The sequence below is a fragment of the Arachis ipaensis genome, chromosome B06 (assembly GCF_000816755.2).
Source record: "Arachis ipaensis cultivar K30076 chromosome B06, Araip1.1, whole genome shotgun sequence".
In the NCBI taxonomy this organism is placed as follows: domain Eukaryota; kingdom Viridiplantae; phylum Streptophyta; class Magnoliopsida; order Fabales; family Fabaceae; genus Arachis; species Arachis ipaensis.
The window spans coordinates 70,131,143-70,155,107 of NC_029790.2; the positions used below are offsets into that span (position 1 = coordinate 70,131,143).

The following is a 23,965-nucleotide window of genomic DNA, read 5'->3' on the forward strand; positions in this document are numbered from 1 at the left end:
AGATCCTTAACCATCAACCCTTGCCAAGACCTTTTTATAATTTGAGTTTCATTTACTTTCTTGTCATTTAAGTTTCTTGTCTCTTATTTCAAACCCCCAAAAATACTTGTCCCATAACCAATAACAAGAACACTTACATGCAATTCCTTGAGAGACGATCCAAGCTTTGAATACTTCGGTTATTTTTATTGGGGTTTGCACTTGACAAACAAATTTTTGATTGAGGAATTGTTTGTTGGTTTAGAATTATACTTGCAACAAGATTTCATTTGTGAAATTCTTTACCAATAGACAATTTCCCTTCATCAAAGACCAATCTGTGAGTGAGGAAGTGGAAGAAGAGGCCCTAGTATCAAGTGAAATTTAAATGAAGAATGACGTGGTGGAGGTATGCAAGCCTATGACTTCATATCCACGAAGTCTAATTGAGGTGACAGAGGAACATGAAAACTCACTCCCAAAGGACTCAATAGAACATCATGTAGAGGAAAGGGAGGAAGTCAATCAAGAAAGCCCACACTCAATTGAAGCAGAGAGTTGTATAGAGGATGGGTTCAGTGAACCACCAATTCAAGAAGCTTTCGATGCAGAGGACAATCCAACCATCACACAATACTCAAGGCTTGAAATCAAAGAAGTGAAGGCAATCAACAAAGGCACCAAAAAGAGGATTGTGACCAAGATACGAAGGACAACATTTATGAAGAAGAAAAGGTCAACTGCAAACAATCCAACCCCTGCCCCCAACAAGCAAAGCAAATCAAGCAAATAACAAAAGAAAGCTTAGTGGGAAGAGGCCAAAACAAGGGACATCAACTTGCTCTTCTCTCCTTTTGAGGTCATTCCTCTTAACAAACTGGAAGAAGAGGAAGAAAGTTGAGAATAACATGTCAAGCTAATGACACTAAAAGAGCACTTGTTGGGAGGCAACCCAACCGTAGGTAATATTTCCTTTCTTTGCTTTGTTTATTTTCAATAATTTGGCATATGATTGCATTCTAAGTTTGGTGTTGCCATGCAACGATTTAATTTTCAATCTTCACTAGATACTTACATCATGCTAAAATGAAAGTGTCATTCTAAGTTTGGTGTGTCACTTATCCTTCATGCAATGTATCATGCACACCCCACTTGTTAATGCAATCATATTGTCTCTATTTTTACTTCTTGTGCCTTTGTTGTATCCTTAATTTTGCTTACTTAAGCACATGCATTACTCACATTTCATTGTCTAAGATACTCATGATCCATCATAGACCCATCACTACTGCTTTAATTGTTGCTTGAGGATAAGCAAGCATTCTAAGTTTGGTGTGGGAAGGGGAAGAATAGGAGGAAAAGGACAACAACAGTGAAGATGAACTACAAGGTGGTAAAGTTCATTTTCCTCTTATTTGTTTCCAGTACATTTAATTGCATGATTGTCTCTGATTTTCTCTGTATGCATGTGTATTGTGAATAAGAATAGCTTGATTTCTTGAATTGTAACATGTTGCTGTGACATTAGGTTTACCATCTTGAACTTTTGTGAGTCAAATTAATTAAGAATCATGATCATAAACAAACAAGGACATTAAAGAAGAACTTAGCATGGGCATATAAGTATTGGAAGGCTAGCATGATTATTGTTGCTCAATTGCATTAGATTTTATTTAATTGAAATTTTCATCTAGGATATTTTATAAAATTTTTGGAATCATGAAGACCTTGAAGAAAGCAAATGCAAATAAGGCAAGAAAAGAAAAGGGAAAGAATGAGAAAGCTGAAGGCTCTGAGTACCAATGACAATTCATTTGTTAAGTACTTGTGGTGTTTATGTATCAGGCAAAAAGCATGAAAACAAAACACTTAGAGTCAAGGATAGGCTCAAGTGCAAAAGCACTCCCTCAAAGCTCAAGGCTCTGAGCATCAATGATTAGAGAGTAATGAAAAGAAACAAATGAGCTTAAAGAGTCGTCTAATTAAATGCTTGTGGTGCTTATGTATCAAGTGGTAATACTTGAAAACAAAGCATTTAGAGTCGTAGCTTTCAACTCATGGTGCAAAGCACCCAAAAGGATAAGCTAAGAAGAGAATGAAAAGCTTGTTTCAAGGAAGGGATATAAAGAAAAGATCTCATAAAATGAGCTAAATAGAAATATCAAATCGTTTGAATCTCTTTTATGATTGTAGCATGCATAAGAAACTAGCCAACCATGAACATAAACATTGCTACTCTTCTCACCTTGGTTTGTCAAACTTTATTGCATGATTCTTTATTTGCTTGAGGACAAGTAAAGTTTAAGTTTAGTGTTGTGATGACTGCGCATCATTTTATGTTTTTCTATGCTTTTTCATACCAAAAATTTATTTATAATGCCCGATTATTGAGTATTTGTTGTGCTTAAGTTGTATATTGCTTTGATCTTTTGATTTGATGAATTTTGTAGAAAACGGTGGAAAAAGAAGCAAAAAGCACAAATTAAGCTCAAAAGAAGAAAAGAAGAATTTTTGGATACACTTGGAAGCTTGAGCATGTTTTTGGAATCTTAGGCCACGCTTTTAAAGGCGTGGCCCATGATTAAATCAAGAATGCTTGGGGCTTCATTTTTCTCAAAGACCGCTCTGTGTTTGGGTGCGTACGCATGACCCAGTGTGCGTACGCACAGGAGAAGTACGTTCTTCACCCAAGAGCGCTATGTTCTTCACCCAAGAGCGCCTACGACAGAGGAGTGGAAAAATCAGCTAACGACGCGTACGCGTGGGGTGATGCGTACGCATGAAAATGTATTTTTGAAGATTGACGCGTACGGGTGGAAGACGCGCACGGGTGAAAGTGGCATTTTCGAAGGCCACACATATGCGTGGATGACGCGTACACGTGGGAGAGCGCTCTTGGCGTGAGCGCTACGTTCTCCTGGAGAGCATTGTTGAATGACACATACGCATGGGCAACGCGTACGCGTCACAAGTACCAAAATGTTGATTGACGTATACGCGTGGGTGACGCGTACGCGTGGAAGTGCCAAAATGCTAAATGACGCGCACGCGTGGGCAACGCGTACACGTGAAAAGTGCTGGAAATAGTGATGACATGCACACATGGGTGACGCGTACGCGTCGATGCAAGAGCGCTCCGCTCTCCAAAAGAACGCTACGTTCTCCTGGGAGCAGAGTTCTGGTTTGTTTAATTTGATTCCAAACCCATTGAAACTACAAGCAAGCAAGCCCACTCATATCACTCAATCAAGGCCACAAGAATCATCTAGAATAGGAATTTTCATTTGAATTGTAATTTGTTTTCAATTTTATTTCAATTTGTAATTTAGGAAAACCTATAAAAAGGCCTTAGTTTCATAGATTTAGGGAGGTTCTGGTAGGAGGTGCTGGTAGTAGATAGTAGGCTGCAGTAGGAGTAGGAGTAGAGGCTGGAGAATTAGAGACTCCAGAGCTCTCTTGGAGGATTAGAGACTCTAGAGAGCTTAGTGTAGAATTTCTCTTTTGTACACATTTTTACCTTCTGCACTTTCTTCTTAGTTTGTACTGAATTCAGTTTCACTTTGATGAAATTTTCAATTCCAGTACTTGTTTTCTGATGCAAATTTACATTTCTGTTCATATTGCTTTCAATTTACTTTCATGCAATTTTTATTTCCTGCAAGTATTCTTAGAGCTATGATTCATTAAACCCCAACTCATTAGGGGGAGGAGCTCTATTGTAATTCATATGAATTGAATGAAATTCTTCTTCCTCTCAATCCGCTCTGGAAGCTGATAAACCCCATTTGTAGGGTTTATCTTGTGCTTAATTTAGGAGATTTTATAACCTTTTACCCACATTTATCCAATGAATTAGCATGCTTTCATGACTGTCTCCTAATTTGTGCTTAAGAGTGAAAACATGCTTTTTAGGTCTTAGAATAGCTAAATTTAATTCACATTGATTCCATTAGATGTCTTGATATGTTTGTTAAGTGATTTCAGATTTAGGAGGCAAAGATTGGATTGAGGGAATGAAGAAAAAGCATGTAGAAATGGAGAACTCATGAAGAACTGAAGGAATCGCAAAAGCTGTCAAGCCGACCTCCTCGCACTCAATCGACCATAACTTGAGCTACAAAGGTCCAAATGATGCGGTTCTAGTTGCGTTGGAAAGTTAACATCCGGAGCTTCGAAATAATATAAAATCTTCCATAGTTACGTCGCGCATAGGGGCGCGCACGCACACAGTATGCATACACGCTGACGGGTGCACATGCTTCACTTAATGCAACTCGTGGCCAGTGATTTTGGAAGCCTTGTGGGCCCAATCCAACTCATTTCTGATGCTATTTAAGCCAAGGAATGAAGAGGGATGAGATATCTAGTCATTAGTTTAGTTTTATTTTAGTTTTATCATGCTTTAGTTAGTTTCTAGAGAGAGAAGCTCTCTCTTCTCTCTAGAATTAGGAGTAGGTTAGATCTAGATTAGGAATTCTTAGATCTAGTTTAATTTCATGCTTTGATTTACTTTTCCTTTTGTAATTCTTCTTCTTCTACCTTTTCTCTCTCTAGTTTAGCATTTAATTCTTGTAATGCTCTACTTTTATATTCATGCACTTTTGTTCTTTCCTTTTCATTTTAATGCACTTTATGATTCATGTTCCTTTATTGTTGATTTGATTTGTTGTTGCTTAATTCCTTGCAATTGAGTTGTGTAGATTTACTTTCCTTGTAATTTTACTATGCTTTCCTTTTATGCCTTCCAAGTGTTTGATAAAATGCTTGGTTGGATTTTAGTATAGAATTTTATGCTCTTGGCTTGGGAAGGTAACTTAGGAACTCTTGAGTTACTAATGTCCAAGTGATTGATGATTGGGAGCCATTAACGCTAGATCTCACTAATTGATTTGGTGTAGAACTAGGACTTATGGACTTGGATTGACATAGCTCATTTGACTTTCCTTTATTAGTTAGAGGATGATTCAATGGGGTTGATCCTTACCAATTCTCATGTTGTGGTTAGTGATTAGGATAGAGATCCTTGACTACCAACCTTTGCCAAGACCTTTTTAGTTGTTAGTTTATTTTTCATTGCCATTTACATTTCATGTCTCTTATCCCAAAAATCCTAAAACATACTCCATAACCAATAACAAGACGCTTTATTGCAATTCCTAAGGAGAACGACCCGAGGTTCCAATACTTCGGTTTATAAATTTAGGGGTTTGTTTTAGTGACAAACAATCTTTTGTATGAAAGGATTATTGATTGGTTTAGAAACTATACTTTACGACAAGACTTCATTTATGAAATTCTAAACCACACAAAAGTCCTCTCATCAGTAGCTAAGAGATAACTTCTGTTTTGATTTGATCCATTCACTCTGGAAGGGGGTTTGGATCCATTGGATTGCCATGTGAGCCTCGGAAGGGGAATCATGGAAATTAGAATGGAAGTTCTATCTCTCACAACTGTCTTGATCAACACCATTTGGGAGGAATTGAGATCTTGAGAATTTGTGTGGCTTATGGATGAGAGAACATGCTTAACCTCTTCTCATGACAATTAGATCAAGGAATTGACAAGATTGATTGTGATTAGAGAGATTGGATTGCAAAGGAATTGGGATCCAATCAATTTCAATCCATCATAAATCTACTCATATGATTGAGAAGGAATTTGAGACCCGTTTGATTCATTGTCGATTATGATATCTCCAATCCCTAATGAGTCTTTCTTTCTGTTATTTCTCACTTTGATTACCTTGAGTCTCATTTGATTGCTCTGAATTTACTGCTTCCTTTAATTTTCTAGCACCCAATTCCCGTTTACATTTCTAGCAATTTACTTTTCATGCAATTTAAGTTTCTTGCCATTTAAGTTTCTGTCAATTTACATTCAGCAATTTACATTCCCTTCAATTTACATTCTGATAATCAATTTTTGCCAACTCTTTCAATATTTCACTGAACTAGACATATCACCTCACTAAAGCTGTTTAATCCATCAATCCTCGTGGGATCGACCTCACTCATGTGAGTTTTACTACTTGATGCGACCTAGTATACCTGCCGATTAGTTTTTGTGGACACATTTTTCGCCATCACAGTCACAGGGTGGCGTATGTGCATTGATTATAGAAGACTCAATGACGCTACCAGGAAAGATCACTTTCCTTTACCCTTAATTGACCAAATGCTAGAAAGACTAGCAGGTCATGCTTTTTATTATTTCCTGGATGGATATTCTGGGTACAATCAAATAGTAGTAGATCCACAAGATAAAGAGAAGAAGGCATTCACATGTCTTTCGGGCGTGTTCGCCTATAGACGAATGTCATTCGGCCTGTGCAATGCACCTGCCACTTTTCAGATATGCATGTTATCCATGTTATCTGATATGGTAGAGAAGTTCCTTGAAGTATTCATGGATGACTTCTCTGTGTATGGAGACTCATTTGGCTCCTGTCTTGATCATCTGACCCTGGTCCTAAAAAGATGCCAAGAAACAAACCTAGTTCTAAATTGGGAAAAATGCCACTTCATGGTAAATGAAGGCATTATTCTTGGGCATCAGATCTCAAATAAGGGGATAGAGGTTGATCAAGCTAAGGTTGAAGTGATAGAACGCTTGCCTCCGCCTACTAGTGTTAAGGCAATCAGAAGCTTTCTAGGACATGCAGGATTTTACAGGCGGTTCATAAAAGATTTTTCAAAAATCTCCAAACCCTTGTGTAATCTCTTGGCCACTGATGTCCCATTCGTCTTTGACCAAGAATGCCTGCATGCCTTTGAAACTCTAAAAGCCAAGCTTGTCACTGCTCCTATCATCTCTATACCCAATTGGAACTTGCCATTTGAGCTAATGTGTGATGTAAGTGATCATGCAATTGGTGCAGTCCTAGGTCAGAGACATGACAAGCTCCTACATGTTATTTATTATGCTAGTCGTGTATTAAATGATGCACAGAAAAGCTACACTACTATAGAAAAAGAGCTACTTGCAGTGGTTTATGTCATTGACAAGTTCAGATCCTACCTAGTAGGATATAAGGCCATTATTTATACTGACCATGCTGCTCTAAAGTATCTACTCACTAAGAAAGATTCTAAACCCATACTTATATGATGGGCATTAGTCCTGCAAGAGTTTGATATAGAAATTTGAGATAGAAAAGGGACAAAAAAATAGGTGGTTGATCACTTGTCCCGGATTGAGCCAGTAGGAAGGACTTCTTATCCCTCTACTGACATATCTGAATCCTTTCCAGATGAGCAACTCTATGCCATCCGGACAACACCTTGGTTTGCAGATATTACAAACTACAAGGCTATACGGTTCATTCCCAAGGAGTTTACCAGGCAGCAAGCCCAGAAACTCATGCATGATGCAAAATATTACCTATGGGATGAGCCATATCTCTTTAAGAGATGCTCGAATGGAATAATTCACCGCTGTGTGTCTGAAGAAGAGGCACAGAGAATTCTATGGCATTGCCATAGCTCTGACTATGGAGGACACTTTGGAGGTGAGCGGACAGCCACTAAGGTACTCCAAAGTGGCTTTTACTGGCCTACTCTCTTTAAAGATTCTAGAGAGTTCGTTCGTAATTGTGATAATTGCCAGAGGGCTGGCAATCTTCCTCATGGTCACAGCATGCCTCAGCAAGGAATCTTAGAGATTCAGTTGTTTGACGTATAGGGTAAAGATTTCATGGGACCATTCTCGCCTTCATACTCAAATATCTACATCCTTGTGACAGTAGATTATGTGTCTAAATGGGTTGAAACAATAGCAACACCCATCAATGACACCAGAGTAGTAATGAAGTTCCTCTAAAAGAAAAATTTCAGAAGATTTGGTGTCCCTAGAACACTAAGTAGTGATGGAGGATCTCATTTCTGCAACAGACAGCTAGATTCTGTCTTAAGCCGATACGGAGTTCGCCATAAAGTAGTGGTAGCACGAATTGCGAATCACACTTTTCACAACGCGTACCACTGACCAGCAAGTGCACTGGGTCGTCCAAGTAATACCTTACGTGAGTAAGGGTCGAATCCCACGGAGATTGTTGGTTTGAAGCAATCACTATTTTATTCATGTCTAATGATGATGAGAAAAATAAACTATAGCTTAATTGGAGATAAAATCAAATAGATACTAATTACCACTATATGACTTCTAAGGTACTTTTATAAGGACACTGTCACAGAGTTACGGCAGAAATTGGAAATTAACAACCTTTATTTTGGATGTATGGGAGTTCCTCTGATCCTTGGGAGACTTGGTATCACAGAAGACTTTTGGCGCTTCAATTCCCTTAAGTCACGTCCCTGTTCCTCTTGTTCTTTAAGCATATGGGTCAGCATTTGACTGTGTTCCTTCTGTTGTTTTATTATTTGCTCCATAGCTTCCTGTATCTTGGTGACAGACATCTCTGGGAGGAATTCCTGTGCTCTCTTCTTGATATGATCCTCCTGTGCTTGTTGTCTCTCCATTGATGCTTTGGTGATTAACTTTTCAATTAGGATATATTCAGTTATTCCCATCTTGACTCCAGCGTCCTTGCAGAGCAGAGATATCACACTTGGATAAGCCAACCTGGCCTCTCTTGAATTTTTGTTAGCAATCTTATAGAGCTCTGTTGAAATCAGCTGATGAACCTCCACTTCCTTTCCCATCATGATGCAATGAATCATCACTGCTCTTTTAACTGTGACTTCAGAACGGTTGCTGGTGGGCAACAGAGAACGCCCAATGAAGTCCAGCCATCCTCTGGCAACTGGTTTGAGATCCTCCCTCTTGAGTTGATTTGGGACGCCCTTTGTGTTTGGCAATTGAATGCCAGAGTCAGAAGCTGGAGTGACGTTAGACGCCAGCTCACTGTCTGTTCCTGGTGCCTGAACGCCAGAGCTGTGCTCCTGTTGGGCATTCAACGCCAGATTCTTGCCTGTTTCTGGCGTTGAACGCCAATCCTGCCTTGTTTCTGGCGCTGAACGCCAGTTTTGGGCATGGTCTGGGCGTTCAGCGCCAGCCTTCCACCTATTTTCTGGTGTTTTAGTGCCAGAATTATTTTTCCCTGGGCTCTTACTGTCCTCAGGTGAATTTTGGGTGGTTTGCTCATTTCTTAGCTTTTTGCTGTCTTGAGGTGGGGTATTTAATGTTTTCCCACTTCTTAGTTGAACTGCTTGGCATTCTTCTGCTATTTGCCTTGATAGTTGCTGCTTTGTTTGCTTAAACTGTTCTTCCATATGTATATTAGCTATTCTTGTCTCCTGTAACCTGTCTTTGAGTTCAGCTAGCTGCTTTGTTAGAAAATTTAATTGCTGATTGAATTCAGCAGCTTATTTTATAGTACTGAATTCAGCAGTTACTGTTTTAGCCTCTTCATTCATGGAAGGGTTGCTGTTTAGATACAGATGCTGATTCCTGGCAATTGTATCAATGAGCTCTTGAGCCTCTTTGATTGTCTTTCTCATATGGATAGATCCATCAGCTGAGTAATCTAGAGACATCTGAGCTCTTTCTGCAAGCCCATAGTAGAAGATGTCTAACTGAACCCACTTTGAAAACATTTCAGAGGGGCATTTTCGTAGCATCTCTCTGTATCTCTCCCAGGCATCATAAAGAGATTCATTATCTCCTTGTTTAAAGCCTTGGATGTCCAGCCTTAGCTGTGTCATCCTTTTTGGAGGGAAATATTGATTCAGGAATTTTTCTGTCAGCTGTTTCCATGTTCTTATGCTGGCCTTAGGTTGGTTATTTAACCACCTTTTAGCTTGATCTTTTACAGCAAATGGAAACAGTAATAGTCTGTAGACATCCTGATCTATTTCCTTATCATGTACTGTGTCAGCAATCTGTAGAAACTGTGCCAGAAACTCTGTAGGTTCTTCCTGTGGAAGACCGGAATACTGGCAACTTTGCTGCACCATGATAATGAGCTGAGGATTCAACTCAAAGCTACTAACTCCAATGGAGGGTATGCATATGCTACTCCCATATGAAGCAGTAGAGGGGTTAGAATATGACCCCAGAGTCCTCCTGGACTGTTCATTTCCACTTATGTCCATGATGGATCTCTATGGATATAACTTGGACTGATTTACCTTTTTATTTATTTTATTTTATAAGAAGTAAATACTTAAATAAAATAAAATAACTAAAAAGAATTTGAATTTTGAAAATATTTTTTTTTTTTAAATTTTTTTTTCGTAAAAAAAATTAAAAATAATTAGTTAAAAAAAAACGAAATTTTTGAAAAAGAGGGAAGATATTTTCGAAGATTAGAGAGAGAGAGTTAGTTAGGTAGTCTTGAAAAAGTTAAGAAACAAACAAAAAGTTAGTTAGTTAGTTGAAACAAATTTGAAAAGATAAGAAGTTAGGAAGTTAGAAGAGATATTTTGAAAAGATATTTTTGAATTTAGTGAGGAGAGAGAAAAACAAGAAGATAGTACAAGATTTAAAATTTTTAGATCTAATGCTCCTTGTTTTCGAAAAATTTGGAGGGAAAACACCAAGGAACACCAAACTTAAAAATTTTAAGATCAAGACACAAGGAAAACTCAAGAACACTTTGAAGACTCACAAGAACAGAAGAACATGAAGGAAGAACACCAAACTTAAAATTTTTAGAAAACCAAACCAAAATTTTCGAAAATCAAAGGGGAATCAACAAGAAAACACCAAACTTAAAGTTTGGCACAAGATTTAATAGAAAAAATATTTTTGAAAAAAGAAGATTTTGAAAAGAGTATAAAAGATTCTAACCCAATCAAATTAATGTTCTAGCCAAATGAGTTATGGGACCTTAAAAAGAAATTTTAAGAAAGATTATTTTTGAAAACACCAAACTTAAAGTTTGGCACAGGATTTAATAAAAAAAAATTATTTTTGAAAAAGGTTTTGAAAAATATGATAGCCAATTACCATGAACATAAACACCACGTTCTAATTAACTGAGCTATAAATTTAAAGTGTTTTAATAAGGGATAAATAATAAAAGACTCTAAACCAAAAAAAAAAAGAAAGATTTTTCCTAATCTAAGCAACAAAATAATCCGTCAGTTGTTCAAACACGAACAATCCCCGGCAACGGCGCCAAAAACTTGGTAGTCTCGATCTGGTTGGAATAGGATTTACTATCCTTTTGCGTCTGTCACTAACGCCCAGCCTTCAGGAGTTTGAAGCTCGTCATAGTCATTCAATCCTTGAATCCTACTTGGAATACCACAGACAAGGTTTAGACTTTCCGAATTCTCATGAATGCCGCCATCAGTTCTAGCTTATACCACGAAGATTCTGATTAAGGGATCTAAGAGACACTCATTCAATCGGATATAGAACGGAGGTGGTTGTCAGGCACACGTTCATGGGTTGAGGAAGGTGATGAATGTCACAGATCATCACCTTCATCACAGTTAAGCGCGAATGAACATCTTAGATAGGAACAAGCGTAATTGAATGGAAAACAGAAATACTTGCATTAATTCATTGAGACACAGCAGAGCTCCTCACCCCCAACAATGGGGTTTAGAGACTCATGCCGTCAGAAAATACAAATTTTAGATCTGAAATGTCATGAGATACAGAATAAGTCTCTAAAAGTTGTTTAAATACTAAACTAGTAGCCTAGGGTTACAAAAGATGAGTGGACAGCAGTCCTTTTTCAGCCTGAATCAGATTTTTGCTCAGTTCCTTCAATTTCAGCCAGAAAAATACCTGAAATTACAGAAAAATACACAACTCATAGTAAAGTCCAGAAATATGAATTTTTCCTAAAAACTACTAGAAATAGACTAAAAACTAACTAAAACATACTCAAAACTATATGAAATTATCCCCAAAAAGCGTATAAAATATCCGCTCATCAAGTAGCAACACTGTATCATCCCCCAACTAATGGGCAAGCTGAAGTCTCAAATAGAGAACTAAAGTGAATCCTAGAGAGGACAGTAAGTGCCGCTAGAAAGGATTGGGCTAGAAAGCTTGATTATGCTCATTGGAACTTCACCATATCAGTTAGTATATGGGAAGTCCTGTCATTTGCCAGTGGAACTAGAACACAAAGCCTATTGGACTACTAGATTCCTCAACCTTGATGCTAAAGCAGCAGGGGAGAAACGGATGCTCCAACTAAATGAGTTGGATGAATTCCGCTTAGAAGCATTTGAAAATGAAAAAATCTACAAGGAAAAAGCAATGAGGTGGCATGACAGGAAGCTACCTTCCAGAGTCTTTGAACCAGGATAGAAATTCTTGCTCTTCAACTCAAGGTTCAGATTATTCCCTGGAAAACTCAAATCCAGCTGGAAGGGACCGTATGTGATTACAAGAGTATCAACTTACGGTGTCGTCTCCTGCAGCTTCCTCTCCTTGTCGTCCTCTGTGTCTTCTCCGCCAAAATCGTCAACGCCTTCCTCTTCGACGATCCAGGTCAGCTTCTTTTCCTTCCTTTCCTCTCCTTTCCTTTCTTACCATTCAGATTCGCCACTAGGGATTGCATTCCGCAGGAGAGGAATTCCTTTGTCAACTTCCAAGCCAAAACCAGTGTAGAGGTTCGTTTCTCCTCTTACTGTATCGCAATACATAATTTGGACGTTTTGTCCGATTTCAACTTTTAGGGTTCGGAAGAAACTTTTGAAAGTGACGAGCAATAATTTGATTGAGAAAATAGTTAAAGGAAACTAATGCTCCTAAACTGTAGATGGTTATTGAATATCAAATGCTTTGAAGTGGTAAACTTTGTGTTTCACTGGTTGATGAATTAGCAAATCACCATTTCTTTTTTGTGCTTGTCATTGTGGGGAAGAAAAGTATTTTTGAATGGTTATTGGGTTGATCAGTTTATCACATTGGAAAGAATAAGATTGTTTTTTGATGTTGCAGAATGCAGAAGTGTATCTGGTGTTGCTGGACCGTTGGATACTCTTGATAAAGTTAAGGTAATGACTAGTTTTGGTGCTATACTTATTGCATATTCTAGAATTTTGAACTTTTGTCAATGAAATGTATCACTTTCTGTGCGGTGTGACTGAATTTTATACTGATCAACTGCAATAGGGACCAAAATTTCAAGAGATTGTTAAACTAGAAATTAAAATTTCTATTTCTTGTGTAATTATTTGAACTAGAAATTAAACTTACTGTATCACTTTCTTGTGAATATACTGCTTTTGTTCTGTGTGCAGGCTGCCATTGTGAATTCACAGACCCTTGAAGAAGTTGCAAGACTTAAAAAGGTCCTTACTTTTCTAGATCTGATGTTCACTTGTTCAATTTTGATTTTTGCTCTCTGCTGTTTACTTCTTAGATGACCCTTTCTTCTGATTGCTCATTTTTGTAAAGAAAATCTGTTGTCCTTTGTATTCCTCCTCTGCTGTCTAATTTTCTCTTTAATCCCAAAACAAAAAAATCATTGAGCTGGTGTGAGTATATTATTGTCGCCATAATTTTTGTTATTGTGAAAGCTATGTTATAGTTTGACAGATTAAGCACATGCGTTGATTGAGTTTCCTTTGTCCCTTTTGTGTTTCATGTGTAGTTGCATTAGCATTTTTTAATGCTTAAAACCTACTTTACTTATACAATATACTTGTTTGTTTTCCTTTTCAAGAATTTTGTATTTGTCTTTATCTTGATTAAAGGTCAGTTTGTACGGTGTTTCTTTCCTTTACATATGTAATATGTAATTCACTTTTTGTTTTCTTTACCTTTTCTTCATCCCTAAGTCAAGTATCCTATTCATAGATACGAGGTTATTGTATTGATCGTTTCAAAATTATTTTCTAATTATTTCAATGTTTGATTCTATATAAACATTCTTCAGTGTTCTAAGTAAATATTTTCTTGCTCTTCCTTCTCACCTTTATGCCTTGAATTTTGTGAGTCCATATACTTGGCATTTATCATTTTAGTATGTTGTTTCTTTTATCTTTCTCCTTAACTTATGGTGATTCGGTACACCTTAATAACTAAGTTTGAAATTTTTCAGGTATATGTGAAATTTTGTACTGAAAAGAACTCATTCATGAAGCTTTCACCCACAATTGAAACTTATTATATCTCAATTCTGTTGGTTATTTATTCAAATTAGTACTTTGTTCTGTGGACCCGCTGTTACCTTGTGCCCATTTATGGGATCTGTTTGTCACTTAGTGTATGCGCACACTATATCAGAAATATCTGTTGCCCTAAAGCCTTGCGATAGCAGTAAATAAAATTGACAATTTTGTTGTGACAATAATATACTTGTTGATTTGTAGGATACAGAGTTAAGCTCTCATCTGAATGCTCTAGCAGAGTCAGAAACAGAGGGTGTCCAAGGAGCTGCTGCGGTTTTTAGTCAGGTCCTGTAACGACCCAATTTTCAATATGTCTAGATCATACCGGAAACTGAGCGCTACCAATTTGTCTTCCTAATTATTATCTATTATTTATCATATGAGCCTGATTCGTTGTTAAAAGCGTAGTTAATTTGCGAGGTGTATTTTTTTTTTTTTTGAAAACGTTTAGATTAATAGACAGAATCATTTATAATCAATTCACAAATAATAACAGATAAAACATTTATAAACAACCACACATAAATACATCATAAGTAGTTGACAACATTCGGTGATTCAGCCTTTATTAGAATATAGACTGTTAGTTAGAACACCCCTAGATATAGCTAAATAATATCTATATACATGTATATACATACAACATCCCAGGTCCTGACCTGTTCAAGAGGTCCCTAACCTGGCACCTAGGCTAGCCTAGACTCTATACTCACCTAGTCCCTCTAAACTACTAAAGCGAGGGAAAGTACGTTCTAGGTCTTCAAAACTCAAGTCAGGTGGAACGTAATCAAAAGATAGAACATCATCTGCTACTCCTCTGCACGATCAGACTTTTCCACAGGACGTCTCTCTGGTACCTCATGAAGTAGCCACACAATAGGAATCTCGTACGCAGGATTTAGGTTAAAGTACGCATACGAACGGGGTGCAGACATTGGCTGGTCTCACAGTATATACATATAATCAGAGAACGATATTCACCCTAGACTCAGAAGACTATCTAGAGCAGAATCCTCTTCCTGCGAACGGTCATCAGCGAACTATGGTAAGGTACTCTTACTTCCAGCTGAAGGGGAAAGGGAGAGAGAAGGGGTAAGAACTGGGGAGTTCTTAGTAGGGTCGGGGTTATTAGTTACGTTCATTAATTTTGTTGTTTAGCAGACTATTAGCAGAATACAAAGAAGCAGTAATTAGAAAACACAGATAAGTAGAGAAGATAGAGAAAACAGATAGCAGAACACAAAAAAAAGAACACAAGAAAATAACACAAGCGCAGAGAATGGAATACAAACAAGGAAAGCATACATTCATACCACAATCATAACAAAGGAAATGCGCAACCAAGTATGATGCATGTCTAGCCCTAGCACAGGTAATGAGCTCATCCATCGGCTACATACCCGCTCCCGACGTTACCCAGCAACCTCTGTCTAGAGAAGGCTTTCCTGTTGGCAATATCCACTGCAAGCAACCTTTGTCTTGCAGGGCGTCACTTATTAGCTGATATATGCCCAACAGACTCACTGTAAGCAACCTCTGTCTTACAGGAGCAACAACATACTCACTGTAAGCAACCTCTGTCTTATAGGAGCAACAACACACTCACTGTAAGCAACCTCTGTCTTACAGGAGCAACAACACACTCACTGTAAGCAACCTCTGTCTTACATGAGCACACTCATCTCGATGCCTCTGTAAGCAACCTCTGTCTTACAGCAAAGCATTATAACAAGGTATCCCAGGAAAGCGTTCTCAGTGGTCGTACCACCATCTATCTGACTGCCTCTATGCAGCAGATTCTTACATAATCATTCTCATTATCATCATTCATTAAATTTTATTATTATTTATTATTTTATTAATATATTTTCGAAAATTACCTTCCTTTAACCTTTTACTTATAAAAATTCACTTTTTACCACCCGTAACTTTTAATATTTCTACTTTAACCACTCTAACTTTAAGAAATTACAAAATAATCCCTCAAACACCAAAATATTTACTTCCTTGCCCTTTCTAAGATCTAAAAGGTGTTCTTCAATGTTATTCACCACACTCAAAGTGTTCTTCGTGTTTTTCGTAAATTCTTTAGATTCTTTCTCTGTTTTTACCCGTTTTTCAGTCTTTTCAACAACCGATTTTTACCAAAATTCAAAATAAATTTCCAGCCACTAAAATCCCATATTTTCTACATAATTTTAACACAAATTGAACCTCAATTTAAGTTCTAGGGTTTCGTTTTCCAGCAGCCACAAGAACACACATTCATAGCTTGAATTTCATCAAATTTCATCAAATTTTCACCAAATTTCAACAAGAATTACTCATACAAACAATCAATTTCAAGCACAGCCAAACCATATCATAATCACAAAACTCAAACACAATCAATCAAGATTAAACACGTCAATCCCTACCTGGTTTTGCTGCTCCTAATTCGGTTAAACTTTCAGGTGGTCCTTAAGCACTTTTTCCTCCTAAATCACATCAAGAACAACTTTAAATCCAAAAACTCTCAACTGACCAAATCTTACTCAGTATGTTAGGAAGATATATCTCACCTTAGACTTGCTGGAAATTCACGTTTCTTGGCCCTCAAGTCAAGTTAAGCATGATTCCTAAGGAAGAACATCAAGAAAACACATGTTTTGCATGGTTTTCCTTGAAAACCGAATTGAAATGGGAGGGAGACAGCCATCTCACCTTATTTCCATCCTTGATAAGTTACATGGTTATGTAGAGGAAGAAGAGAGGATCATTTTGGTGAAATCGGAGTTTTGATTTGAGTTTTAGTTCAGAAGAAATCAAGCTTTGAAGATTAAGTGTTCATGAAAGTTTCTCTCTTTTCTCTCTTGTTATTTTCGGCCAAAATGATGAAATGAGACAGCCTTGGAGGTCTTGGGGGTGTAAGGTGAGTTGTGATTAGTTGGCTTGGAGGTGGATTAAAATAATATTAAAATATCTCTGGTGTACAACTTCTAAAACTAGGTGTATCGGAACACTCGTAAAAACATCTCTAAAAATTATTTTTTGAGCTACTAGCATAAATGACACTAGTAACATATTTATTATGAGAATAGAACATGTATAATGAGGCCTTAGCATTGCTAAATTCATCAGAGAGTGCTGGTGCTAAGCTACACCAGTAAACCGTAAACCCGGTTAAACTGATTTTCTGTTTTTAACAAAAATAGACCAGGTAACCTTATAATGTCATTAAAGCATTATTTAATACTAATATAATGATAATATTATACTATTATCTCTCTCCTCTCATGAATCGAGTCCGGTTCGTCAAACAGAGATTATTTACGAAAATCAGAATAAAAACTGCCAACAGATACGGTTCAAAAATAAGGTTCTTCGCGATTGCATTATCGAGCTTGCCTCAGAGGAGGTTCTAACTTAAGGATGACATAATGATAATGAGGATTGAGATGCTTGATGATATAACAGAGGTGTTCCCTTTACTGATCTTTCGGAGAAATCCGTACTTTCAGAAAAGATCTCATGTACTCGAAAATCAAGGTTGTTACATTCTACCCTCCTAAAAGAAAATTTTGCTCTCAAAATTTCAGTTACCTGAGAACAGATGCGGGTAATCATCTCTCATCTTCTGGCAGGTTAAACATTTTGAGACATAATCAGCTACTTCTTTCTTTAAGCCCGGCCACCAGAACATTTGTTTCAAATCTCGATACATCTTTGCCACTCTAGGATGCATAGAAAATCTACTTTGGTGAGCTTCAGCAAGAATCTTTTGTCGCAATTCTCCAGAGTTAGGCACACAAATTCTGTTCATGTACCTCTATAGGCCACTACGATCATGTCTCACAGCTTCTGGTTCTTCTGTGTTCATCCATCTCAGCATCGTCATCATTTCTGAGTCCTGTGCTTGTGCTTGCTGAATACTAATCTTAAAATCTGGTGTTATACGCAATTGGGCCAAACAGACTCCACTTGACGTCTCAGTCATAGCCAACTTAAGGTCCTCAAATTCCGCGAGTAATTTTTCTTCCTGTATCATCATCCAAGAGATACTCAAATTCGTCCTGCTTAAAGCGTTTGCCACCACGTTCGCTTTCGCTGGGTGATAACTTAATTTGAAATCATAGTCCTTCAAAAATTCCATCCACCTTCGCTGTCCAGAATTCGCACTTTGATAGTTTATCATATAACTTCCGAGTCCTCAGTGTCTGCAATACAGTCCTTAGATGCTCTTCATGCACTCTTTCTGTCTTCGAATAGATGAGAGTATCATCTATAAAAACTACTACAAACTGATCAAGGTACGGACGGAAAATATGATTCATGTAATCCATAAAAATCGTAGGAGCATTAGTTAGTTCGTTGTAACAGTCGCTGTATCCCTTGCCACCAGTACTCAGCTTCTCCCTCGAGCATATAAGTAGCAAACTCCACGTGTTGTCCTTCCGGAACATGCTGCGCTCTTAGTGATCCTTCAATACCACGAAACCAGTTATCAGCATCAGTCGCAACGAGTGTACCCTTGAACTTAAGCAGATTAACCTTCAGAAAGGTCGCAAGGGTCATAGGTCTTTCAGGATGCCCTAAGTTATTCTCATCATTCCCATTTCTCACTCCAAGACGTTCAACAGCCCTAATCGCTGTTACCGCAGCTTCACACACTACTTCATCCGCGTTGTTCATGGTAGCTATAAACGTTTCCTGTTCCCTCTCGTAGTTAACATTAGGAATTCCTTCCCGTACGCCTCATCTCCGTGAACCCATTGTAGTCCTGTTCACACCAAACAATCATTGTTAAGGTGATCATTCTTAACACTTCAAGTCAAGTGTGAACATTCCCAAAATGAAAACACAGAAACAATCATGCAACATATATCACTGGGATATCCTATACGCATGACACACACAACAGAGTATGCAATGAAGCAAAGTCAGTCCACTCCCCAGGCTCTACCGGGAATGAACTGCTCTGATACAAAATTGCAACGACTCAATTTTCAATATGTCTAGATCATACCGGAAACTGAGCGCTACCAATTTGTCTTCCTAATTATTATCTATTATTTATCATATGAGCCTGATTCGTTGTTAAAAGCGTAGTTAATTTGCGAGGTGTATTTTTTTTTGAAAACGTTTGGATTAATAGACAAAATCATTTATAATCAATTCACAAATAATAACAGATAAAACAGTTATAAATAACCACACATAAATACATCACAAGTAGTTGACAACATTCGGTGATTCAACCTTTATTAAAATATAGACTGTTAGTTAGAACACCCCTAGATATAGCTAAATAATATCAATGTACATGTATATACATACAACATCCCAAGTCTTGACCTGTTCAAGAGGTCCCTAAGCTGGCACCTAGGCTAGCCTAGACTCTATACTCACCTAGTCCCTCTAAACTACTAAAGCGAGGGAAAGTACATTCTAGGTCTTCAAAACTCAAGTCAGGTGGAACGTCATCAAAAGATAGAACATCATTTGCTACTCCTCTGCACGATCAGACTTTTCCACAGGACGTCTCTCTGGTACCTCATGAAGTAGCCACACAATAGAAATCTCGTACGCAAGATTTAGGTTAAAGTGCGCATACGAATGGGGTGCAGACGTTGGCTGGTCTCATAGTATATACATATAATCAGAGAACGATATTCGCCCTAGACTCAGAAGACTATCTAGAGCAGAATCCTGTTCTTGCGAACGGTCATCAGCGAACTATGGTAAGGTGCTCTTACTTCCATCTGAAGGGGGAAGGGAGAGAGAAGAGGTAAGAACTGGGGAGTTCTTAGTAGGGTCGGGGTTATTAGTTACGTTCATTAATTCTATATTGTTTAGCAGACTATTAGCAGAATACAAAGAAGCAGTAATTAGAAAACACAGATAAGTAGAGAAGATAGAGAAAACAGATAGCAGAACACAAACAGAAGAATATAAGAAAATAACACAAGCGCAGAGAATGGAATACAAACAAGGAAAGCATACATTCATACCACAATCATAACAAAGGAAATGCGCAACCAAGTACGATGCATGTCTAGCCCTAGCGCAGGTAATGAGCTCATCTGTCGGTTACATACCCGCTCCTGACGTTACCCAGCAACCTCTGTCTGGATAAGGCTTTCCTGTTGGCAATATCCACTGCAAGCATCCTTTGTCTTGCAGGGTATCCACTGCAAGCAACCTTTGTCTTGCAGGGCGGCACTTATTAGCCGATATACGCCCAACAGACTCACTGTAAGCATCCTCTGTCTTACAGGAGCAACAACATACTCACTGTAAGCAACCTCTGCCTTATAGGAGCAACAACACACTCACTGTAAGCAACCTCTATCTTACAGGAGCAACAACACACTCACCGTAAGCAACTTCTGTCTTACATGAGCACACTCATCTCGATACCTCTGTACGCAACCTCTGTCTTACAGCAAAGCATTGCAGCAGATTCTCACATAATCATTCTCATTATCATCATTCATTAAAATTCTCATTATTCATCATTATTTTCACATTCTTATGCAGTACCTCTTTCTTTCTCTGTTCAATCATACTGTACAAACTTTACATATTTCACTTTTACAATATCCTGGCTCAAACCATTTCTCTTTATCATATTATTCTTTTCTCTTTGTATCTCTTTACTTTACAAAATTACCTTCCTTTAACCTTTTACTTATAAAAATTCACTTTTTACCACCCGTAACTTTTAATATTTCTACTTTAACCACTTTAACTTTAAGAAATTACAAAATAACCCCTCAAACACCAAAATATTTACTTCCTTGCCCTTTCTAAGATCTAAAAGGTGTTCTTCAATGTTCTTCACCACACTCAAAGTGTTCTTCGTGTTTTTCGTAAATTCTTCAGATTCTTTCTCTGTTTTTACCCGTTTTTCAGTCTTTTCAACAACCGATTTTTACCAAAATTCCAAATAAATTTCCAGCCACTAAAATCCCATCTTTTCTACATGATTTTAACACAAATTGAACCTCAATTTATGTTCTAGGGTTTCATTTTCCAGCAGCCACAAGAACACACATTCATAGCTTGAATTTCATCAAATTTCATCAAATTTTTACCAAATTTCAACAAGAATTACTCATACAAACAATCAATTTCAAGCACAGCCAAACCATATCATAATCACAAAACTCAAACACAATCAATCAAGATTAAATACGTCAATCCCTACCTGGTTTTGCTGCTCCTAATTCGGTTAAACTTTCAGGTGGTCCTTAAGCACTTTTTCCTCCTAAATCACATCAAGAACAACTTTAAATCCAAAAACTCTCAACTGACCAAATCTCACTCAGTATGTTAGGAAGAGATATATCACCTTAGACTTGCTGGAAATTCACGTTTCTTGGCCCTCAAGTCAAGTTAAGCATGATTCCTAAGGAAGAACATCAAGAAAACACATGTTTTGCATGGTTTTCCTTGAAAATCGAATTGAAATGGGAGGGAGACAGCCATCTCACCTTATTTCCATCCTTGATAAGTTACATGGTTATGTAGAGGAAGAAGAGAGGATCATTTTGGTGAAATCGGAGTTTTGATTTGAGTTTTAGTTCAGAAGAAATCAAGCTTTGAAGCTTAAGTGTTCATGAAAGTTTCTCTCTTTTCTCTCTTGTTATTTTCGGCCAAAATGATGAAATGAGATAGCCTTGGAGGTCTTGAGGGTGTAAGGTGAGTTGTGATTGGTTGGCTTGGAGCTGGATTAAAATAATATTAAAATATCTCTGGTGTACAACTACTAAAACTAGGTGTATCGGAACACTCGTAAAAATATCTCTAAAAATTATTTTCTGAGCTACTAGTATAAATGACACTAGTAACATATTTATTATGAGAATAGAACATGTATAATGAGGCCTTAGCATTGCTAAATTCATCAGAGAGTGCTGGTGCTAAGCTGCACCAGTAAACCGTAAATCCGGTTAAACCGATTTTCTGTTTTTAACAAAAACAGACCAGGTAACCTTATAATGTCATTCAAGCATTTTCTAATACTAATATAATGATAATATTATACTATTATCTCTCTCCTCTCATGAATCGAGTCCGGTTCATCAAACAGAGACTATTTACGAAAATCAGAATCAAAACTGCCAACCGATAGGGTTCAAAAACAAGGTTCTTCGCGATTGCATTATCGAGCTTGCCTCAGAGGAGGTTCTAACTTAAGGATGACATAATGATAATGAGGATTGAGATGCTTGATGATATAACAGAGGTGTTCCATTTACTGATCTTCCGGAGAAATCCGTACTTTCAGAAAAGATCTCATGTACTCGAAAGTCAGGGTTGTTATAGGTCCCCCTTTATAAACATAAACACAAATATGAAGGCTATGCTATAGACTGGAGTCTTCTTGTTCCCGTAGCCGGAAGGCTTGTATCTGTTAATATTTAGTTATTTCTTTTTCTCTATTTAGCTATATTTTATAAACATGGAATATTTACAGTACTCGATTTGTTGGGCATACTGCTAGTGTTGAAGATCTACAAGTTATATTGGTGGTTTATGAAACCTCTTAACTATCAAATAGCAAGAGCACATGTTCTTTGTGATGTCATTGTAATTTCTAGTAATGAGAAGAACCGCGTTTCCCTAATTTCTTATTAGCTTCACTTTGATATATATATATGTAGCCATTTAACTAACAGCAAAATTGAGCGGTGTTTTCTCTGAACTTGTGTCTCTTTCTCTCTGTTTCAAATTCCAATTACTTAGCTTCCTTTGAATTGTAGTTTTCATAATCTATTTTTTTAATTAAAAATAAATAATAATCTCAAGTTTTTTCCCGTGAGACTGAGACTTAGATCCACCACTCTCTGATTCAGGTTAATTTATTTATTTATAATTAAAATAAAACCTGTGAGGAACAGTCACTATCACATTGGATTCAATACCCTAAAGCAGTAGTAGTTCATGCTTAGGGTTTCAGCTTTTATTATAATAATTATTGCTTTGTTTGTTTATTTTAATTATTTTTTGTCTCTCTTCCAATTAAAAGTACTCTAGAGCAATGGCAATAGCAATCTCTATCTTTGAAACTGTTGCTATCAACAAACAACATTGCAGTATGTCAAACAGTGAGATATATAGATATAGGTAATTTCAAATGTGTAACATGTGCTTAATAACATGAATTATGTGATCAATAATCTTCTTAGTTTACTTAATTAATCGATGGCTTGCTATGTTATGTACATTATATAATAACAAACTAATAAGTTGGTTAATGGGTTTGCTTTGAGTATTTATTCTGGGATGGTTGTCAGAATAAATAAATCTTTGAATGGCATGTAACAGTTATTCATATTGCAAAGGGAAACAATTAGCATAAATCGTACCCTTTAAATCCAAGTCTCTTCTTGTTATGTGGGGTGCTTTATTGTTACCTATTTAGCTATTACCCATTGAAATGTCATGAAGTATGATCTACAACTCTGATTAAAACCTACTTCTTAATAACTTGATTTAAATTTGATTAGTATAATAAATCAACTTTGAAATGGTATATCTAGATAGTGGTGTAAGTTATCTTTCTTTGACCATAGTCAATACTTTATATTTATATTTTTTGGGCATAACACCCAGTTGCTAAACCCAAAAAGATATCAAGGCATAGTTCAATTATTAAGCTTTTTTGTTGCAAAGTTCAAAACAAATATTTAGTATTCTCCTTTTTTTTCTCAATTGTTAAGCTTTCTCCTTTTTTTTCCAACTGTTAAGCTATTTGGACTGTTGTCTAACATTAAAAGCAACAACAGTAATATGAAGCAGTAATTAAATTAAAATAAAGCTCTCTATCTTCAGGATTGAATGCTCGATTTTGTTCTTTAAAATACTAGTACTACTGTTCTTTCAAGTGTGTATTTTTCAATGTAATTAATTTAACAAATATGTTACATGTAGTCATATACATAAAAACTTAGCTA

General features: G+C 37.0%; 2 long non-coding RNA genes across 3 annotated transcripts; one reads left to right on the forward strand and one right to left on the reverse strand.

Annotated features, from left to right (window-relative positions):
* LOC110263352 lies at positions 288–12,439 on the reverse strand. Its single transcript, XR_002348837.1, has 3 exons — positions 12,310–12,439; positions 1,883–1,885; positions 288–300 (listed from the first exon to the last, which is right to left on the reverse strand). It is a non-coding gene; the product is annotated as an uncharacterized LOC110263352 (long non-coding RNA).
* Positions 12,304–22,632, forward strand: LOC107646943. Of its 2 annotated transcripts, XR_002348835.1 has the most exons (6): positions 12,304–12,396; positions 12,446–12,518; positions 12,850–12,905; positions 13,152–13,202; positions 14,226–14,309; positions 22,335–22,632. It is a non-coding gene; the product is annotated as an uncharacterized LOC107646943 (long non-coding RNA). The 2 variants fall into 2 exon arrangements; XR_002348836.1 differs by lacking the exon at positions 12,850–12,905.